Genomic DNA, 22,579 nt, shown 5'->3' with positions numbered 1-22,579 from the left:
GCTTGAAAAACACCATCCCAAACGTGAAGCACGGGGGTGGCAGCATCATGTTGCCGGGGTGCTTTGCTGCAAGAGGGACTGGTGCACTTCACAAAATAGATGGCATCATGAGAAAATAAAATGATGTGGATATATTGAAGCAACATCTCAAGACATCAGTCAGGAAGTTAAAGCTTGGTTGCAAATGGGTCTTCCAAATGGACAATGACCCCAAGCGTACTTCCAAAAGTTGTGGCAAAATGCCTTAAGGACAGTAAAGGCAAGGTATTGGAGTGGCCATCACAAATCCCTGACCTCAATATCATAGAAAATTTGTGGGCAGAATTGAAAAAGCGTGTCCGAGCAAGGAGGCCTACAAACCTGACTCAGTTACACCAGCTCTGTCAGGGGGAATGGGCCGAAATTCAACCAACTTATTGTGGGACGCTTGTGGAAGGCTACCTGAAACATTTATGACCCAAGATAAACAATTTAAAGACAATGCTACCAAAAACTAATTGAGTGTATGTAAACTTCTGACCCACTGGGAATGTGATGAAATAAATAAATCATTCTCTCTTACTATTACTCTGACAGTTCACGTTCTTAAAATAAAGTGGTGATCCTAACTGACCTAAGATAGGGAATTTTTACTAGGATTAAATGTCAGGAATTGTGAAAAGCAGAGTTTAAATGCATTTGGAATGGGGACAATCGCTCATTCACTGCGTGCAGAAAGGAGTTTATTCAAGTCCAAACAGGGCTCCTTATTCTGTAAGTCCAAACAGGCGAATAGTTGACAGAAAGTGCCTGCTCACACGCAGTCTGCCAGCAGACAGGAACGGAACACAAAGGAGAAAGGTGTATGTAAACTTCTGACTTCAACTATATATATACTTAAAACGTGGAAATCAAGCAATTCGCCATCATTATATATAATATATATATATATAAATATATATATATGTAATGATGATGGATTTATTGATTTCCACATTTTAGTATACCTTTTCAAGATGGGTCTTACCAAAATTTCACGTAAAAAAAAAAATATAAATACAAATGTTGTTGACATTTTCACATCGGACACATAAAATTTTACAAATTTTCACCACTTCTAGCTACATCTGGTCTCCCATCCAGGGACCGACCAGAACCAACCCTGTTTAGTGGGTGGCTTATGACCCAAGATAAACAATTTAAAGACAATGACAAAACTTGCAACTGGCAAACCAGCAAAATAAAGTGGTGTGGCTGGAATGAATGTGACAAAACTTGCAACTGGAAAAAAAGGCAGCGAATGCAAAGGCCGTGGTGACATAACCAAAGGCCGTGGTGACATAACCAAAGGCCGTGGTGACATAACCAACGGCCGTGGTAACATAACCAAAGGCCGTGGTGACATAACCAAAGGCCGTGGTGACATAACCAAAGGCCGTGGTAACATAACCAAAGGCCGTGGTGACATAACCAAAGGCCGTGGTGAACATAACCAACGGCCGTGGTGACATAACCAACGGCCGTGGTGACATAACCAAAGGCCGTGGTGACATAACCAACGGCCGTGGTGACATAACCAAAGGCCGTGGTAACATAACCAACCAACCAAAGGCCGTGGTGGTGACATAACCAAACCAACAAAGGCCGTGGTGACATAAACCAACAAAGGCCGTGGTGACATAACCAAAGGCCGTGGTGACATAACCAAAGGCCGTGGTGATATAACCAAAGGCCGTGGTGACATAACCAAAAGCCGTGGTGACATAACCAACGGCCGTGGTGACATAACCAAAGGCCGGGGTGACATAACCAAAGGCGTGGTGACATAACCAAAGGTGGTGACATAACCAAAGGCCGTGGTGACATAACCAAAGGCCCATAACCAAAGGCCATGGTAACATGACATAACCAAAGGCCGTGGTGACATAAAAAGGCCGTGGTGCCATGGTAACATAACCAAAGGCCGTGGTGACATAACCAAAGGCCGTGGTGACATAACCAAAGATAGGGAAACTTGCAAGGAAAAGGGAGGAGTTTTTATTTAATCGCATTATCATTTAAAAAAATGCTTAGCTGAACAATATTTTTTTTGCATCCCATTTACAATTCATTTGTTCTCACATTTTGAAATTATTTCCTTGCAATATTTTGATTTGCTATCAATACCTTTGCTTTAAATAGCATTCGTTTTGTTTTCAATACTGAAAATGTTGTTCTCGACTTCAGAACTTTGGCTTGATATTAATGGCACCAAAATAACTCAATCACTAGAGGACTGCACTGTATAATAACACTATTACTTGTATTAAAGAAAGGTATTTAAAGCGGCAATCCTCAATCGAAACATTAACAAAGGGCTCTCCCTGCCACAGGCTCAGTACAAAGCTGAGAGATGGGGAAACGCAACCACTCTCAAATCCATAGACTACGTTATGGATGCAAGGACTGACCACCCATGATTTCAAATATAGTTTTAACTCAATTATATTTTTTGGGCTATACAGTGGTTGTTTACATTTCCTACGTTTCCAAACACTGGTGTATAACAGGGTTATATGTTGGGTTTTGATGCGGTAAAACAAATGAAATAAGCTTTTGTAAAAGTTATATTCTTCAATAATCAATGGGTACATATCATTCATTATTTATAAGCTGAATAATGGATGTAGCAACTAAGGATTGCCACTTTAACAGGCAGTGACCTTCACGCAGAAGAACTACCCCCCAACCCCAAAAATTAAACAAATATTGCATTTGGGCAAATTAGATTTTTTACTTGTGATTGATTTTCACATGTGAATTTGAAATTTCACACATGAAAGTAAACATTTTCACGTCAATGAAACTTTTTAACATGCAAAACCTCAAATTTCACGTGAGGTGAAAACATGTTATTATTCTCACGTGAATTTAATACATGTCAAAATGTGGTTTTACGTGTGAAATTTAAGCTTAACTTGTGAAAACAGGTATGTGATTTTCACATGTCAAACTGTCAGCTCAAGATGAAAGAAAGTGACATATGTGACTAGTTAAATCACGTCCAATTATGTCATAATTTATTCAAAGAAAATCTATTGTTTCTTCATTATTAACCAAACCAATTATTTTCTACATTTACAAGGCTACAGCTGTCTGCAACATGACCTCAATAAAGCAGGCTGGTCTGTAAACCTCTGTGGGTTAAAGATGAGGACAGAAAAAAAGCCTATGATATGGATCTACTAGAAAAAAGCCCATTCCAAAGCTGACACAGGGGACAGGAGACAGCACCAGCCTCACCAACCTATTACAGAGGAGAGGAATAAAACACCAGCCTGATACTATTGGACAGGAGAAAACACCAGCCTGATACTATTGGACAGGAGAAAACACCAGCCTGATACTATTGGACAGGAGAAAACACCAGCCTGATACTATTGGACAGGAGAAAACACCAACCTGATACTATTGGACAGGAGAAAACACCAGCCTGATACTATTGGACAGGAGAAAACACCAGCCTGATACTATTGGACAGGAGAAAACACCAGCCTGATACTATTGGACAGGAGAAAACACCAGCCTGATACTATTGGACAGGAGAAAACACCAGCCTGATACTATTGGACAGGAGAAAACACCAACCTGATACTATTGGACAGGAGAAAACACCAGCCTGATACTATTGGACAGGAGAAAACACCAGCCTGATACTATTGGACAGGAGAAAACACCAGCCTGATACTATTGGACAGGAGAAAACACCAGCCTGATACTATTGGACAGGAGAAAACACGAGTCTGACAAAGGGGACAAGAGACAGCACCAGTCTGACACAGGGGACAGGAGACAGCACCAGTCTGACACAGGGGACAGGAGACAGCACCAGTCTGACACAGAGGACAGGAGACAGCACCAGTCTGACACAGGGGACAGGAGACAGCACCAGTCTGACACAGGGGACAGGAGACAGCACCTGCCTGACTCAGGGGACAGGAGACAGCACCAGTCTGACATAGGGGACAGGAGACAGCACCAGTCTGACACAGGGGACAAGAGACAGCACCAGTCTGACACAGGGGACAGGAGACAGCACCAGTCTGACACAGGGGACAGGAGACAGCACCAGCCTGACTCAGGGGACAGGAGACAGCACCAGTCTGACACAGGGGACAGGAGACAGCACCAGCCTGACTCAGGGGACAGGAGACAGCACCAGCCTGACTCAGGGGACAGGAGACAGCACCATCCTGACACAGGGGACAGGAGAAGTCACAACAGTTGATATGCTGCTGTTGATGGGATCAGGTCAGGGCTGCTCTGCTTCCCTGTGAAGGTATTTAATTATCTCTCCCAGGGTTTGTTTACAGTTTTATTGCCTGTGTGGGACACGGTGCATGGCTGAACCCATAAAGTAATAACTGCCAGTATTAACTGAATGTAGTGGCATCGAGGGGTCGGTAGTCAAATTCAGTCTAGGGATAAAAATCCAGTCTAGGGACCATATTAAATGAATGAAGAGAGTTGAGATCACAAAGAGGAACGTTGACTGAGAAGATCAAAGATGATTCTGCTGGAAAGCTATGCAAATATATTTTGCCCTATATAAGTAGGTCTACTTCATGATTTTAGTTTTCACGCATAAACAAGCAGTCTTTCCTCGCTAAACTCAGCAAAAAAAAGAAACATCCTCTCACTGTCAACTGCGTTTATTTTCAGCAAACTTAACATGTGTAAATATTTGTGTGAACATAAGATTCAACAACTGAGACATAAACTGAACAAGTTCCAAAGACATGTGACTAACAGAAATGGAATAATGTGTCCCTTAAAAAAGGGGGGTCAAAATCAAAAGTAACAGTCGGTATCTGGTGTGGCCACCAGTTGCATTAAGTACTGCAGTGCATCTCCTTCTCATGGACTGCACCAGATTTGCCAGTTCTTGCTGTGAGATGTTACCCCACTCTTTCACCAAGGCACCTGCAAGTTCCCGGACATTTCTGGGGGGAATGGCCCTAGCCCTCACCCTCCAATCCAACAGGTCCCAGACGTGCTCAATGGGATTGAGATCTGTGCTCTTCGCTGGCTATGGCAGAAAACTGACATTCCTGTCTTGCAGGAAATCACGCACAGAACGAGCAGTATGGCTGGTGGCATTGTCATGCTGGAGGGTCATGTCAGGATGTGCCTGCAGGAAGGGTACCTCATGAGGGAGGAGGATGTCTTCCCTGTAACGCACAGCATTGGGATTGCCTGCAATGACAACAAGCTCAGTCTGATGATGCTGTGACACACTGCCCCAGACCATGACGGACCTTCCACCTCCAAATGGATCACACTCCAGAGTACAGGCCTCGGTGTAACACTCATTCCTTCGATAATAAATGGAAACCGACCATCATCCCTGGTGAGATAAAATCGCGACTCGTCAGGGAAGAGCACTTTTTGCTAGTCCTGTCTGGTCCAGCGACGGTGGGTTTGCGCCCATAGGCAACGTTGTTGCCGGTGATGTCTGGTGAGGACCTGCCTTACAACAGGCCTACAAGCCCTCAGTCCAGCCTCTCTCAGCCTATTGTGGACAGTCTGAGCACTGATGAAGGGATTGTGTGTTCCTGGTGTAACTCGGGCAGTTGTTGTTGCCATCCTGTACCTGTCCCGCAGTTGTGATGTTCGGATGTACCGATCCTGTGCAGGTGTTGTTACACGTGGTCTGCCACTGCAAGGACGATCAGCTGTCCGTCCTGTCTCCCTGTAGCGCTGTCTTAAGTGTCTCACAGTACGGACATTGCAATTTATTGCCCTGGCCACATCTGCAGTCCTCATGACTCCTTGCAGCATGCCTAAGGCACATTCACACAGATGAGCAGGGACCCTGGGCATCTTTCTTTTTGGTGTTTTTCAGAGTCAGTAGAAAGGCCTCTTTAGTGTCCTTAATTCTTCATAACTGTGACCTTAATTGCCTAGCGTCTGTAAGCTGTTAGTGTCTTAACAACCGTTCCACAAGTGCGTGTTCACTAATTGTTTAAAGTTCATTAAACAAGCATGGGAAACAGTGTTTAAACCCTTTACAATGAATATCTGTGAAGTTATTTGGATATTTACAAATGATCTTTGAAAGACAGGGGTCCTGAAAAGGCACGTTTCTTTTCTTTTTTTTTGCTGAGTTCAGAACCAACTCCCGGTGCTCCAATTAAGGAGCTCTATGACACATGAACACATATTCTGGTATGTTTTATTAGGAAAACCTTGATATCTGTAAACATTGCAGCAGCTACTCTTCCTGGGCTCCACACAACACATGGAACATGACATAATAGAGAACATTAATAGACAAGAACAGCTCAAGGACAGAACTACATAAAGAACTAGAACGTCACACATAGCCCATATATCAGTAAATGTACAGTGCCTTGCGAAAGTATTCGGCCCCCTTGAACTTTGCGACCTTTTGCCACATTTCAGGCTTCAAACATAAAGATATAAAACTGTATTTTTTTGTGAAGAATCAACAAGTGGGACATAATCATGAAGTGGAACGACATTTATTGGATATTTCAAACTTTTTTAACACATCAAAAACTGAAAAATTGGGCGTGCAAAATTATTCAGCCCCTTTACTTTCAGTGCAGCAAACTCTCTCCATAAGTTCAGTGGGGATCTCTGAATGATCCAATGTTGACCTAAATGACTAATGATGATAAATACAAGTTATGTCATAAGGTGTTGCTTTTCTAAACCAGGTTTGCTATTCACTTGAGCAATCTGAGATGGAAATGAGTTCCACGCAATCATGGCTCAATATAATACTGTTATAATACTGTTTTTATTGCATTTGTTAATGATTTGGGGACTGTGAAAAGACCCCTGGTGGCATGTCTGATGGGGTAAGTGTGTTCTGGTCCTGGGGACTGTGAAAAGACCTCTGGTGGCATGTCTGGTGGGGTAAGTGTGTTCTGGTCCTGGGGACGGTGAAAAGACCCCTGGTGGCATGTCTGGTGGGGTAAGTGTGTTCTGGTCCTGGGGACTGTGAAAAGACCCCTGGTGGCATGTCTGGTGGGGTAAGTGTGTTCTGGTCCTGGGGACGGTGAAAAGATCCCTGGTGGCATGTCTGGTGGGGTAAGTGTGTTCTGGTCCTGGGGACTGTGAAAAGACTCCTGGTGGCATGTCTGGTGGGGTAAGTGTGTTCTGGACCTGGGGACTGTGAAAATACCCCTGTTGGCATGTCTGGTGGGTAAGTGTGTTCTGGTCCTGGGGACTGTGAAAAGACCCCTGGTGGCATGTCTGGTGGGGTAAGTGTGTTCTGGTCCTGGGGACTGTGAAAAGACCCCTAGTGGCATGTCTGGTGGGGTAAGTGTGTTCTGGTCCTGGGGACTGTGAAAAGACCCCTGGTGGCATGTCTGGTGGGGTAAGTGTGTTCTGGTCCTGGGGACTGTGAAAAGACCCCTAGTGGCATGTCTGGTGGGGTAAGTGTGTTCTGGTCCTGGGGACGGTGAAAAGATCCCTGGTGGCATGTCTGGTGGGGTAAGTGTGTGGTTCAGAGCTGTGTGTAAGTTGACTATGTCTCTCCTCTACTTTAAGCATAGTATTGATATTGGCCTCTGATTAGAGTCAGAACAAAAGTTGCCGCTCTGTTCTGAGACAGATGCGGCTTTTTCCAGGTCCTTCTTTGCAGCACCTGACCACGTGACTGGACAGTTTGATGTCAAAAAAGCAGAGCATCTCTTTATTACGGACAGATCTCTCCCCATGTTCACAATCGTTGAATCTCTATGTTTTGACAATAACAGTTTACAATCTAAGGTAACACCAAGTAATTTAGTCTCCTCAACTTGTTCAACAGCCACACCATTCATTACCAGATTCAGCTGAGGTCTAGAACTTAGGGAGTGTTTTCAAATCAAATCAAATCTAATTGTATTTGTCACATACACATGGGTAGCAGATGTTAATGCGAGTGTAGCGAAATGCTTGTGCTTCTAGTTCCGACAATGCAGTAATAACCAACAAGTAATCAAGCTAACAATTCCAAAACTACTACCTTATAGACACAAGTGTAAGGGGATAAAGAATATGTACATAAAGATATATGAATGAGTGATGGTACAGAGCGGCATAGGCAAGATACAGTAGATGGAATTGAGTGCAGTATATACATATGAGATGAGTATGTAAACAAAGTGGCATAGTTAAAGTGGCTAGTGATACATGTATTACATAAGGATGCAGTAGATGATATAGAGTACAGTATATACGTATGCATATGAGATGAATAATGTAGGGTATGTAACATTATATTAGGTAGCATTGTTTAAAGTAGCTAGTGACATATTTTACATCATTTCCCATCAATTCCCATTATTAAAGTGGCTGGAGTTGAGTCAGTGTGACTCAATGTTAGTGGTGGCTGTTTAACAGTCTGATGGCCTTGAGATAGAAGCTGTTTTTCAGTCTCTCGGTCCCAGCTTTGATGCACCTGTACTGACCTCGCCTTCTGGATGATAGCGGGATGAACAGGCAGTGGCTCGGGTGGTTGTTGTCCTTGATGATCTTTATGGCCTTCCTGTGACATCGGGTGGTGTAGGTGTCCTGGAGGGCAGGTATTTTTCCCCCGGTGATGCGTTGTGCAGATCTCACTACCCTCTGGAAAGCCTTACGGTTGTGGGCGGAGCAGTTGCCGTACCAGGCGGTGATACAGCCCGACAGGATGCTCTCGATTGTGCATCTGTAGAAGTTTGTGAGTGCTTTTGGTGACAAGCCGAATTTCTTCAGCCTCCTGAGGTTGAAGAGGCGCTGCTGCGCCTTCTTCACGATGCTGTCTGTGTGGGTGGACCAATTCAGTTTGTCTGTGATGTGTACAATGTTCTTAGATTTAGAGATGTTCAGAACTAGTTTTTTACTGGTCACTTCAAAGTCTATCCTGTTTCCTGTTTCCTGATTGTAGGCCATGCAGCTGTGGTAATTATCAAGTAGAAATAGAGCATATGAACCTGGTTTCTTCAGAGATACTCATCTTTCCTGTTTCTACGTAAAGTTTGGTTTGTTCCATGACATTGTGTGTCGGCAAATGTCCAATGCCTCATCGGTTCATTTTTTTCTGGTCTCTGATCAATACAGTATCTGCTGGTCATATCTTAGTTGTTTTCCTGTGACTCCTATTTTCCAGGCTTGTTGCTCTTATCTGGATCAAGGGACCATGAAAACGAGCGACAGAGAACGCTCATGTACACTCTTAGAAAAAAAGGCTTCCAAAAGGGTTCTTCGACTGTCCCCATAGGAGAACCCGTTTTGGTTCCAGGTAGAACCCTCTGTGTAAACGATTCTACGTAGAATCTAAAAGGGTTCTACCTGGAACCAAAAAGGGTTCATCAAAGAGTTCTCCTCTTGGGACAGCCGAAGAACACTAGATTGCACGTGTAGTCTGTGGTATAATCATTGACATAAATAATAATTGTTTGATATGTTGCTGGGTTTGAATATGACAAGGACATTTTTTTATAAGATTTCCTCATAACGAGTAACAACAGTCATTATACTTTGACCTTTGTAGTATTATAGGAAGTGTTGAACCTAATAGGACAATAGCAAATGTACGCATTCATGATGGAATAGAGAATATCATATCAATGAAATGCCCCACTCAAATAAAATGCAAGTGTTGTTTCTTCTCTGAACTGGAAGGTGCTTTGTTTACACATCTCTCAGGGAGAAGAGGAGAGGTGTTTCAGCAATTAAAATCCATCCTGTGTAGCCGAACATCACAGTTGAGTGATCATTTTATGTGAATGGGTTTTCAAGTGCTTTCCCTTATTCCTACACCCTTACAAACGTGATCTGCTGTACGGTCGACTGAGTCACCGCCTAAGGAGTGTGTCATTACAGAATGCTTTAGAAAGGGCGTGAACGAACATTCCCAAAGATTACTGACCATGAACACACAAAACACTCTTGTCAAGATTACTGACCATGAACACACAGAACACTCTTGTCCAGATTACTGACCATGAACACACAGAACACTCTTGTCCAGATTACTGACCATGAACACACAAAACACTCTTGTCAAGATTACTGACCATGAACACACAAAACACTCTTGTCAAGATTACTGACCATGAACACACAGAACACTCTTGTCCAGATTACTGACCATGAACACACAGAACACTCTTGTCCAGATTACTGACCATGAATACACAGAACACTCTTGTCCAGATTACTGACCATGAACACACAGAACACTCTTGTCCAGATTACTGACCATGAATACACAGAACACTCTTGTCCAGATTACTGACCATGAACACACAGAACACTCTTGTCCAGATTACTGACCATGAACACACAGAACACTCTTGTCCAGATTACTGACCATGAACACACAAAACACTCTTGTCAAGATTACTGACCATGAACACACAAAACACTCTTGTCAAGATTACTGACCATGAACACACAGAACACTCTTGTCCAGATTACTGACCATGAACACACAGAACACTCTTGTCCAGATTACTGACCATGAACACACAGAACACTCTTGTCCAGATTACTGACCATGAACACACAGAACACTCTTGTCAAGATTACTGACCATGAACACACAGAACACTCTTGTCCAGATTACTGACCATGAACACACAGAACTCTTTTGTCCAGATTACTGACCATGAACACACAGAACACTCTTGTCCAGATTATTGACCATGAACACACAGAACACTCTTGTCCAGATTAGTGACCATGAACACACAGAACACTCTTGTCCAGATTAGTGACCATGAACACACAGAACTCTTTTGTCCAGATTACTGACCATGAACACACAGAACACTCTTGTCAAGATTACTGACCATGAACACACAGAACACTCTTGTCCAGATTACTGACCATGAACACACAGAACACTCATGTCATCAGCATGTCAGGTGTCTGACTGTGATATGACCCTTTGTTCAGTCCTAGTAAACAGATCATAGATCCACTGTGGAGTATTATTTGTGTAAGCCAAATGCATTTCACCTCATCTGTGTGACGTACTCACTGCACTAATAAACAAGACATTCCATTTGACCATGTCTGATCACGACGCTGTCTTCCTCATACTTTTTTCGTGTTTCCTTTCATTGTGGTTAAAGTAGGAGATATCAGTCTGAAACAGGACAGTAGTTATGGTTATAGTAGTAGATATCAGTCTGAAACAGGACAGTAGTTATGGTTATAGTAGTAGATATCAGTCTGAAACAGGACAGTAGTCATGGTTATAGTAGGAGATATCAGTCTGAAACAGGACAGTAGTTATGGTTATAGTAGTAGATAACAGTCTGAAACAGGACAGTAGTTATGGTTATAGTAGTAGATATCAGTCTGAAACAGGACAGTAGTCATGGTTATAGTAGGAGATATCAGTCTGAAACAGGACAGTAGTTATGGTTATAGTAGTAGATATCAGTCTGAAACAGGACAGTAGTCATGGTTATAGTAGGAGATATCAGTCTGAAACAGGACAGTAGTTATGGTTATAGTAGTAGATATCAGTCTGAAACAGGACAGTAGTTATGGTTATAGTAGTAGATAACAGTCTGAAACAGGACAGTAGTTATGGTTATAGTAGTAGATAACAGTCTGAAACAGGACAGTAGTCATGGTTATAGTAGGAGATATCAGTCTGAAACAGGACAGTAGTTATGGTTATAGTAGTAGATATCAGTCTGAAACAGGACAGTAGTTATGGTTATAGTAGTAGATAACAGTCTGAAACAGGACAGTAGTTATGGTTATAGTAGTAGATAACAGTCTGAAACAGGACAGTAGTTATGGTTATAGTAGGAGATATCAGTCTGAAACAGGACAGTAGTCATGGTTATAGTAGTAGATAACAGTCTGAAACAGGACAGTAGTTGAATTGTGTTCTGTATTGTTGGTTTGTGCTGTCAGAGCCAGTGAGCCAATCCCGGTGAGTTACAGTAGTTTAATTGTGTTCTGTATTGTTGGTTTGTGCTGTCAGAGCCAGTGAGCCAATCCCGGTGAGTTACAGTAGTTTAATTGTGTTCTGTATTGTTGGTTTGTGCTGTCAGAGCCAGTGAGCCAATCCCGGTGAGGTACAGTAGTTTAATTGTGTTCTGTATTGTTGGTTTGTGCTGTCAGAGCCAGTGAGCCAATCCCGGTGAGGTACAGTAGTTTAATTGTGTTCTGTATTGTTGGTTTGTGCTGAGGTGGGGTTTCAGGTGTCTCCGGAAGGTGGTGATTGATTCCGCTGTCCTGGCGTCGTGAGGGAGTTTGTTCCACCATTGGGGAGCCAGAGCAGCGAACAGTTTTGACTGGGCTGAGCGGGAACTGTACTTCCTCAGTAGGTTTGTGCTGTCCAATCCCGGTGAGGTACAGTAACTTCCTCTCCTTTTCTTCCTCATCTACTCTGTTGTTACAGCTCAGACTCAGTACAAAGCCCTGGCCTGACTGCAACACAGCACTGGTCCAAGTATCCGCAGCATTGCCTTTCAATCAACACTGTGTGAATGAGCCAGACGACCGTTATTGATAAATCTCTTTGACAAATGTTTAGTAAATCAGAGAAGTGTAGAATTGTAATCAGATAATAATAATAATAATTATAAAAAATAAAAAATTCATTTGTAACTATTGAATGTTGCACGTTTTTCATTTCTGCCATTATTTATAGCTCAAATCCAGTATGTGGAGCAATGATTTGTGTTTAAGTTCAAAATAACAGCTAGTCCAAAAGGGACTGTATCACATTTAATTCTGTAAATGTAGCATTTATCTGCCAGGGGATCCCGATTCCCATCTAATACAATCTTTCTCATAGAAGTCTATCACTGATATAAAGGGATGACATGGTTTCAATTGGTTACATTACTACTGTAACCTTACAGTAGTAATGACTTATAACATTAATACTGATACTAGTAATACATAATAGCGGCCTAACCTTGATTGAGAATATCTATTGTATTGTTGGATACCAGTGTGTTAGTGTCTGCTGTGTTTTCTGCTAAAGACACAAGAGCAGTGTGCTGAAACACAACACCAGAGGCACAGACTGAGGCCATGACATTGTCTGCTCTCTGCGTTAACTGATATCTCTCCTCAGTGATACAGCCTCTATAGTGCAAACAACAGGACATTTTCTCCTGATACAGCCTCTACAGACCAAAGAACAGGACATTTTCTCCTGATACAGCCTCTGTAGCCCAATCAACAACGATTCAACATCATAAAGACCGGATGGAATCTGAGGTCAACTCTAGCCACAACATACAGCAACCACTAAGCTACCTGGGGCGGCAGGTAGCCTAGTGGTTAGAGTGTAGGGGAGGCAGGTAGCCTAGTGGTTAGAGTGTAGGGGTGGCAGGTAGCCTAGTGGTTAGAGTGTAGGGGAGGCAGGTAGCCTAGTGGTTAGAGTGTAGGGGTGGTAGGTAGCCTAGTGGTTAGAGTGTAGGGGCGGTAGGTAGCCTAGTGGTTAGAGTGTAGAGGCGGCAGGTAGCCTAGTGGTTAGAGTGTAGGGGAGGCAGGTATACTAGTGGTTAGAGTGTAGGGGGGGCAGGTAGCCTAGTGGTTAGAGTGTAGGGGAGGCAGGTAGCCTAGTTGTTAGAGTGTAGGGGCGGCAGGTAGCCTAGTGGTTAGAGTGTAGAGGAGGCAGGGTAGCCTAGTGGTTGGAGTGTAGCGGTGGTAACCGAAAAGTTGCTACATTGAATTCCCGAGCTGACAAGGTAAAAATCTGTCGTTCTGCCCCTGAACAAGAGAGTTAACCCACTGTTCCCCGGTAGGCCGTCATTGTAAATAAGAATTTGTTCTTAACTGGCTTGCCTAGTAAAATAAAGGTTAAATAAAAAAAATCATAAAAAATCTCTGTTAGTTACTAGTGTTTGAAAAAGGCATACCTCATGAAAATATGTCCTCACCTGGCCTCAAAACGGTTCATTCGTATTGACTAATGGTGGTGGTAAAAAGTATTTAAGTAGAAATACTTTAAAGTACTACTTTACTTGAGTTGTTTTCTATTAAGGTATCTTTAACTCAAGTAAGGCAATTGGGTACTTTTTACACCACTGACTGAAATATCATTCAGCCATTCTCTTAACATGGATCACTAAAGGTCTGGAGAGACATGTTACACGACAGAGAGGGTGAATCAATCTGGGAAACAACTGCATGAACTTTTCACAATTACAGAGGGCCTTATAATATAGTATAATGTTATATCAGGCCTTATAATATAGTCTACTAACTGTTATATCAGGCCTTATAATATAGTCTACTAACTGTTATATCAGGCCTTATAATATAGTCTACTAACTGTTATATCATGCCTTATAATATTGTCTACTAACTGTTATATCAGGCCTTATAATATAGTCTACTGTTATATCAGGCCTTATAATATAGTCTACTAACTGTTATATCAGGCCTTATAATATAGTCTACTAACTGTTATATCATGCCTTATAATATTGTCTACTAACTGTTATATCAGGCCTTATAATATAGTCTACTGTTATATCAGGCCTTATAATATAGTCTACTAACTGTTATATCAGGCCTTATAATATAGTCTACTAACTGTTATATCAGGCCTTATAATATAGTCTACTAACTGTTATATCAGGCCTTATAATATAGTCCACTGTTATATCAGGCCTTATAACATAGTCTACTGTTATATCAGGCCTTATAATATAGTCTACTAACTGTTATATCAGGCCTTATAATATAGTCTACTAACTGTTATATCAGGCCTTATAATATAGTCTACTAACTGTTATATCAGGCCTTATAATATAGTCTACTGTTATATCAGGCCTTATAATATAGTCCACTGTTATATCAGGCCTTATAACATAGTCTACTGTTATATCAGGCCTTAAAATATAGTCTACTAACTGTTATATCAGGCCTTATAATATAGTCTACTGTTATATCAGGCCTTATAATATAGTCTACTGTTACATCAGGCCTTATAATAGTAGTATACTGTTATATCAGGCCTTATAATATAGTCTAATGTTACACCAGGCCTTATAATATAGTCTACTTTTACATCAGGCCTTATAATATAGTCTACTGTTACATCAGGCCTTATAATATAGTCTACTGTTATATCAGGCCTTATAATATAGTCTACTAACTGTTATATCAGTCCTTATAATATAGTCTACTAACTGTTATATCATGCCTTATAATATAGTCTACTAACTGTTATATCAGGCCTTATAATATAGTCTACTGTTACATCAGGCCATATAATATAGTCTACTGTTACATCAGGCCTTATAATATAGTATAATGTTATATCAGGCCTTATAATATAGTCTACTAACTGTTACATCAGGCCTTATAATATAGTCTACTGTTATATCAGGCCTTATAATATAGTCTACTAACTGTTATATCAGGCCTTATAATATAGTCTACTAAATGTTATATCAGGCCTTATAATATAGTCTACTGTTATATCAGTCCTTATAATACAGTATACTGTTATATCAGGCCTTATAATATAGTTTACTAACTGTTATATCAGGCCTTATAATATAGTCTACTGTTACAACAGGCCTTATAATATAGTCTACTGTTATATCAGGCCTTATAATATAGTCTACTAACTGTTATATCAGGCCTTATAATATAGTCTACTAACTGTTCCATCAGGCCTTATAATATAGTCTACTAACTGTTATACCAGGCCTTATAATATAGTCTACTAACTGTTATATCAGGCCTTATAATATAGTCTACTGTTATATCAGGCCTTATAATATAGTCTACTAACTGTTATATCAGACCTTATAATATAGTCTACTAACTGTTATATCAGGCCTTATAATATAGTCCACTGTTATATCAGGCCTTATAACATAGTCTACTGTTATATCAGGCCTTATAATATAGTCTACTGTTATATCAGGCCTTATAATATAGTCTACTAACTGTTCCATCAGGCCTTATAATATAGTCTACTAACTGTTATACCAGGCCTTATAATATAGTCTACTAACTGTTATATCAGGCCTTATAATATAGTCTACTGTTATATCAGGCCTTATAATATAGTCTACTAACTGTTATATCATACCTTATAATATAGTCCACTGTTATATCAGGCCTTATAACATAGTCTACTGTTATATCAGGCCTTATAATATAGTCTACTAACTGTTACATCAGGCCTTATAATATAGTCTACTAACTGTTATATCAGGCCTTATAATATAGTCTACTGTTATATCAGGCCTTATAATATAGTCTACTAACTGTTATATCAGGCCTTATAATATAGTCTACTGTTATATCAGGCCTTATAATATAGTCTACTAACTGTTATATCATGCCTTATAATATAGTCTACTGTTACATCAGGCCTTATAATATAGTCTACTCACTGTTATATCAGGCCTTATAATATAGTCTACTGTTATAGCAGGCCTTATAATACAGTCTACTGTTACATCAGGCCTTATAATATAGTCTACTAACTGTTATATCAGGCCTTATAATATAGTCTACTAACTGTTATATCAGGCCTTATAATATAGTCTACTGTTATATCAGGCCTTATAATATAGTCTACTAACTGTTATATCAGTCCTTATAATATAGTCTACTAACTGTTATATCAGGCCTTATAATATAGTCTACTGTTATATCAGGCCTTATAATATAGTCTACTAACTGTTATATCAGGCCTTATAATATAGTCTACTAACTGTTATATCAGGCCTTATAATATAGTCTACTGTTATATCAGGCCTTATAATATAGTCTACTGTTACATCAGGCCTTATAATATAGTCTACTGTTATATCAGGCCTTATAATATAGTCTACTGTTACATCAGGCCTTATAATATAGTCTACTGTTATATCAGGCCTTATAATATAGTCTACTAACTGTTATATCATGCCTTATAATATAGTCTACTGTTACATCAGGCCTTATAATATAGTCTACTGATATATCAGGCCTTATAATATAGTCTACTGTTATATCAGGCCTTATAATATAGTCTACTGTTACATCAGGCCTTATAATATAGTCTACTGTTACATCAGGCCTTATAATATAGTCTACTGTTACATCAGGCCTTATAATATAGTCTACTGTTACATCAGGCCTTATAATAGTAGTATACTGTTACATCAGGCCTTATAATAGTAGTATACTGTTATATCAGGCCTTATAATAGTAGTATACTGTTATATCAGGCCTTATAATAGTAGTATACTGTTATATCAGGCCTTATAATATAGTCTACTGTTATATCAGGCCTTATAATATAGTCTACTGTTATATCAGGCCTTATAATAGTAGTATACTGTTATATCAGGCCTTATAATATAGTCTACTGTTACATCAGGCCTTATAATATAGTCTACTGTTACATCAGGCCTTATAATATAGTCTACTGTTACATCAGGCCTTATAATATAGTCTACTGTTACATCAGGCCTTATAATATAGTCTACTGTTATATCAGGCCTTATAATATAGTCTACTAACTGTTATATCATGCCTTATAATATAGTCTACTGTTACATCAGGCCTTATAATATAGTCTACTGTTACATCAGGCCTTATAATATAGTCTACTGTTACATCAGGCCTTATAATAGTAGTATACTGTTACATCAGGCCTTATAATAGTAGTATACTGTTATATCAGGCCTTATAATAGTAGTATACTGTTATATCAGGCCTTATAATAGTAGTATACTGTTATATCAGGCCTTATAATAGTAGTATACTGTTATATCAGGCCTTATAATAGTAGTATACTGTTATATCAGGCCTTATAATAGTAGTATACTGTTATATCAGGCCTTATAATATAGTCGTGGTCCTTCTGTAGCTCAGTTGGTAGAGCATGGCGCTTGTAACGCCAGGGTAGTAGGTTCGATTCCCGGGACCACCCATACGTAGAATGTATGCACACATGACTGTAAGTCGCTTTGGATAAAAGCGTCTGCTAAATGGCATATATTATTATATTATATCAGGCCTTATAATATAGTCTACTAACTGTTATATCAGGCCTTATAATATAGTGTACTGTTATATCAGGCCATAATATATATTCTACTAACTGTTATATCAGGCCTTATAATATAGTATACTGTTATATCAGGCCTTATAATATAGTCTACTAACTGTTATATCAGGCCTTATAATATAGTCTACTGTTACATCAGGCCTTATAATATAGTCTACTGTTATATCATGCCTTATAATAGTAGTATACTGTTATATCAGGCTTTATAATATAGTCTACTGTTTCACCAGGCCTTATAATATAGTCTACTAACTGTTATATCAGGCCTTATAATATAGTCTACTAACTGTTATATCAGGCCTTATAATATAGTCTACTGTTACATCAGGCCTTATAATATAGTATACTGTTACATCAGGCCTTATAATATAGTCTACTGTTACATCAGGCCTTATAATATAGTATACTGTTATATCACGCCTTATAATATAGTATACTGTTACATCAGGCCTTATAATATAGTCTACTGATATATCAGGCCTTATAATATAGTATACCGTTACATCAGGCCTTATAATATAGTCTACTAACTGTTATATCAGGCCTTATAATATAGTATACCGTTACATCAGGCCTTATAATATAGTCTACTAACTGTTATATCAGGCCTTATAATATAGTATACTGTTACATCAGGCCTTATAATATAGTCTACTGTTATATCAGGCCTTATAATATAGTCTACCGTTATATCAGGCCTTATAATATAGTCTACTAACTGTTATATCAGGCCTTATAATATAGTCTACTGTTATATCAGGCCTTACAATATAGTCTACTAACTGTTAAATCAGGTTTTACTGCTAACCTACAAAGCATTACATGGGCTTGCTCCTACCTACCTCTCTGATTTGGTCCTGCCGTACATACCTACACGTACGCTACGGTCACAAGACGCAGGCCTCCTAATTGTCCCTAGAATTTCTAAGCAAACAGCTGGAGGCAGGGCTTTCTCCTATAGAGCTCCATTTTTATGGAACGGTCTGCCTACCCATGTCAGAGACGCAAACTCGGTCTCAACCTTTAAGTCTTTACTGAAGACTCATCTCTTCAGTGGGTCATATGATTGAGTGTAGTCTGGCCCAGGAGTGGGAAGGTGAACGGAAAGGCTCTGGAGCAACGAACCGCCCTTGCTGTCTCTGCCTGGCCGGTTCCCCTCTTTCCACTGGGATTCTCTGCCTCTAACCCTGTTACGGGGCTGAGTCACTGGCTTGCTGGGGCTCTCTCGTGCCGTCCCTGGGGGGGGATGCGTCACCTGGGTGGGTTGATTCACTGTTGTGGTCGGCCTGTCTGGGTTCCCCCCTTGGGTTGTACCGTGTCGGAGATCTTTGTGGGCTATACTCGGCCTTGTCTCAGGATGGTAAGTTGGTGGTTGAAGATTTCCCTCTAGTGGTGTGGGGGCTGTGCTTTGGCAAAGTGGGTGGGGTTATATCCTTCCTGTTTGGCCCTGTCCGGGGTGTCCTCGGATGGGGCCACAGTGTCTCCTGACCCCTCCTGTCTCAGCCTCCAGTATTTATGCTGCAGTAGTTTATGTGTCGGGGGGCTAGGGTCAGTTTGTTTATCTGGAGTACTTCTCCTGTCCTATTCAGGTGTCCTGTGTGAATCTAAGTGTGCGTTCTCTAATTCTCTCCTTCTCTCTTTCTTTCTCTCTCTCGGAGGACCTGAGCCCTAGGACCATGCCCCAGGACTACCTGACATGATGACTCCTTGCTGTCCCCAGTCCACCTGGCCATGCTGCTGCTCCAGTTTCAACTGGCCTGGGCCCTAGGACCATGTCCCAGGACTACCTAACATGAGGACTCCTTGCTGTCCCCAGTCCACCTGGCCATGCTCCTGCTCCAGTTTCAACTGTTCTACCTTACTATTATTCAACCATGCTGGTCATTTATGAACATTTGAACATCTTGGCCACGTTCTGTTATAATCTCCACCCGGCACAGCCAGAAGAGGACTGGCCACCCCACATATGCTCTCTCTAATTCTCTCTTTCTTTCTCTCTCTCGGAGGACCTGAGCCCTAGGACCGTGCCCCAGGACTACCTGACATGATGGCTCCTTGCTGTCCCCAGTCCACCTGACTGTGCTGCTGCTCCAGTTTCAACTGTTCTGCCTTATTATTATTTGACCATGCTGGTCATTTATGAACATTTGAACATCTTGGTCATGTTCTGTTATAATCTCTACCCGGCACAGCCAGAAGAGGACTGGCCACCCCACATAGCCCGGTTCCTCTCTAGGTTTCTTCCTAGGTTTTGGCCTTTCTAGGGAGTTTTTCCTAGCCACCGTGCTTTTACACCTGCATTGGGGTTTTAGGCTGGGTTTCTGTACAGCACTTTGAGATATCAGCTGATGTACGAAGGGCTATATAAATAAATTTGATTTGATTTGATTTGATATCATGCCTTATAATATAGTCTACTGTTATATCAGGCCTTATAATACAGTCTACTGTTACATCAGGCCTTATAATACAGTATACTGTTATATCAGGCCTTATAATATAGTCTACTAACTGTTATATCAGGCCTTATAATATAGTCTACTGTTACATCAGGCCTTATAATACAGTATACTGTTATATCAGGCCTTATAATATAGTCTACTGTTACATCAGGCCTTATAATACAGTATACTGTTATATCAGGCCTTATAATATAGTCTACTAACTGTTATATCATGCCTTATAATATAGTCTACTGTTATATCAGGCCTTATAATACAGTCTACTGTTACATCAGGCCTTATAATACAGTATACTGTTATATCAGGCCTTATAATATAGTCTACTAACTGTTATATCAGGCCTTATAATATAGTCTACTGTTACATCAGACCTTATAACACAGTATACTGTTACATCAGACCTTATAATACAGTCTACTGTTACATCAGGCCTTATAACACAGTATACTGTTACATCAGGCCTTATAACACAGTCTACTGTTACATCAGACCTTATAATATAGTATAATGTTATATCAGACCTTATAACACAGTATACTGTTACATCAGGCCTTATAATATAGTCTAATGTTACACCAGGCCTTATAACACAGTATACTGTTACATCAGACCTTATAATATAGTCTACTATTACATCAGATCTTATAATATAGTCTACTGTTACATCAGATCTTATAATATAGTCTACTGTTACATCAGATCTTATAATATAGTCTACTAACTACATCCTGGCTGTTTGGGGTTTTAGGCTGGGTTTCTGTACAGCACTTTGAGATATCAGCTGATGTACGAAGGGCTATATAAATAAATTTGATTTGATTTGATTTGATATCAGGCCTTATAATATAGTCTACTGTTATATCATGCCTTATAATATAGTCTACTGTTATATCAGGCCTTATAATACAGTCTACTGTTACAGCAGGCCTTATAATACAGTATACTGTTATATCAGGCCTTATAATATAGTCTACTAACTGTTATATCAGGCCTTATAATATAGTCTACTGTTACATCAGGCCTTATAATACAGTATACTGTTATATCAGGCCTTATAATATAGTATACTGTTATATCAGGCCTTATAATATAGTCTACTAACTGTTATATCAGGCCTTATAATATAGTCTACTAACTGTTATATCAGGCCTTATAATATAGTCTACTAACTGTTATATCAGGCCTTATAATACAGTCTACTGTTACATCAGATCTTATAATACAGTCTACTAACTGTTATATCAGGCCTTATGACACAGTATACTGTTATATCAGGCCTTATAATACAGTATACTGGTATATCAGGCCTTATAACACAGTATACTGTTATATCAGGCCTTATAATACAGTATCAGATCGAGGCGGCCGATAGATCTAGAAGGATGAGCAGAGGAGAGAGAGTTGGCTTTGGATGCTTATAATACAGTCTACTAACTGTTATATCAGGCCTTATAATATAGTCTACTAACTGTTATATCAGGCCTTATAATACAGTATACTGTTATATCAGGCCTTATAATACAGTATACTGGTATATCAGGCCTTATAACACAGTATACTGTTATATCAGGCCTTATAATACAGTATACTGGTATATCAGGCCTTATAACACAGTATACTGTTATATCAGGCCTTATAATACAGTATCAGATCTTATAACACAGTCTACTAACTGTTATATCAGGCCTTATAACACAGTCTACTAACTGTTATATCAGGCCTTATAACACAGTATACTGTTATATCAGGCCTTATAATACAGTATACTGGTATATCAGGCCTTATAACACAGTATACTGTTATATCAGGCCTTATAATACAGTATACTGTTATATCAGGCCTTATAATACAGTATACTAACTACATCCTGGCTGATGTGCAGGTGTGATAATGTATTATTACAGTCCAGCACAGCTCATTTAGTCCACCTATAATAGTATCATAATACACAATACCACATCTCTTGCCCATTTGCTTTCGTTTATTATTCTATTTCCTTTAATTTGATGGTTTATTTAGTCAGGTGAAATCCCGTCGAGACAGGTCTCTCTTTCCTCACCTATCCCATCTAGCCATTATCTACTCTGAAACT

This window comes from Oncorhynchus gorbuscha, linkage group LG01 (assembly GCF_021184085.1).
Source record: "Oncorhynchus gorbuscha isolate QuinsamMale2020 ecotype Even-year linkage group LG01, OgorEven_v1.0, whole genome shotgun sequence".
NCBI classification, from domain to species: domain Eukaryota; kingdom Metazoa; phylum Chordata; class Actinopteri; order Salmoniformes; family Salmonidae; genus Oncorhynchus; species Oncorhynchus gorbuscha.
This window is presented reverse-complemented; position numbering follows the sequence as displayed.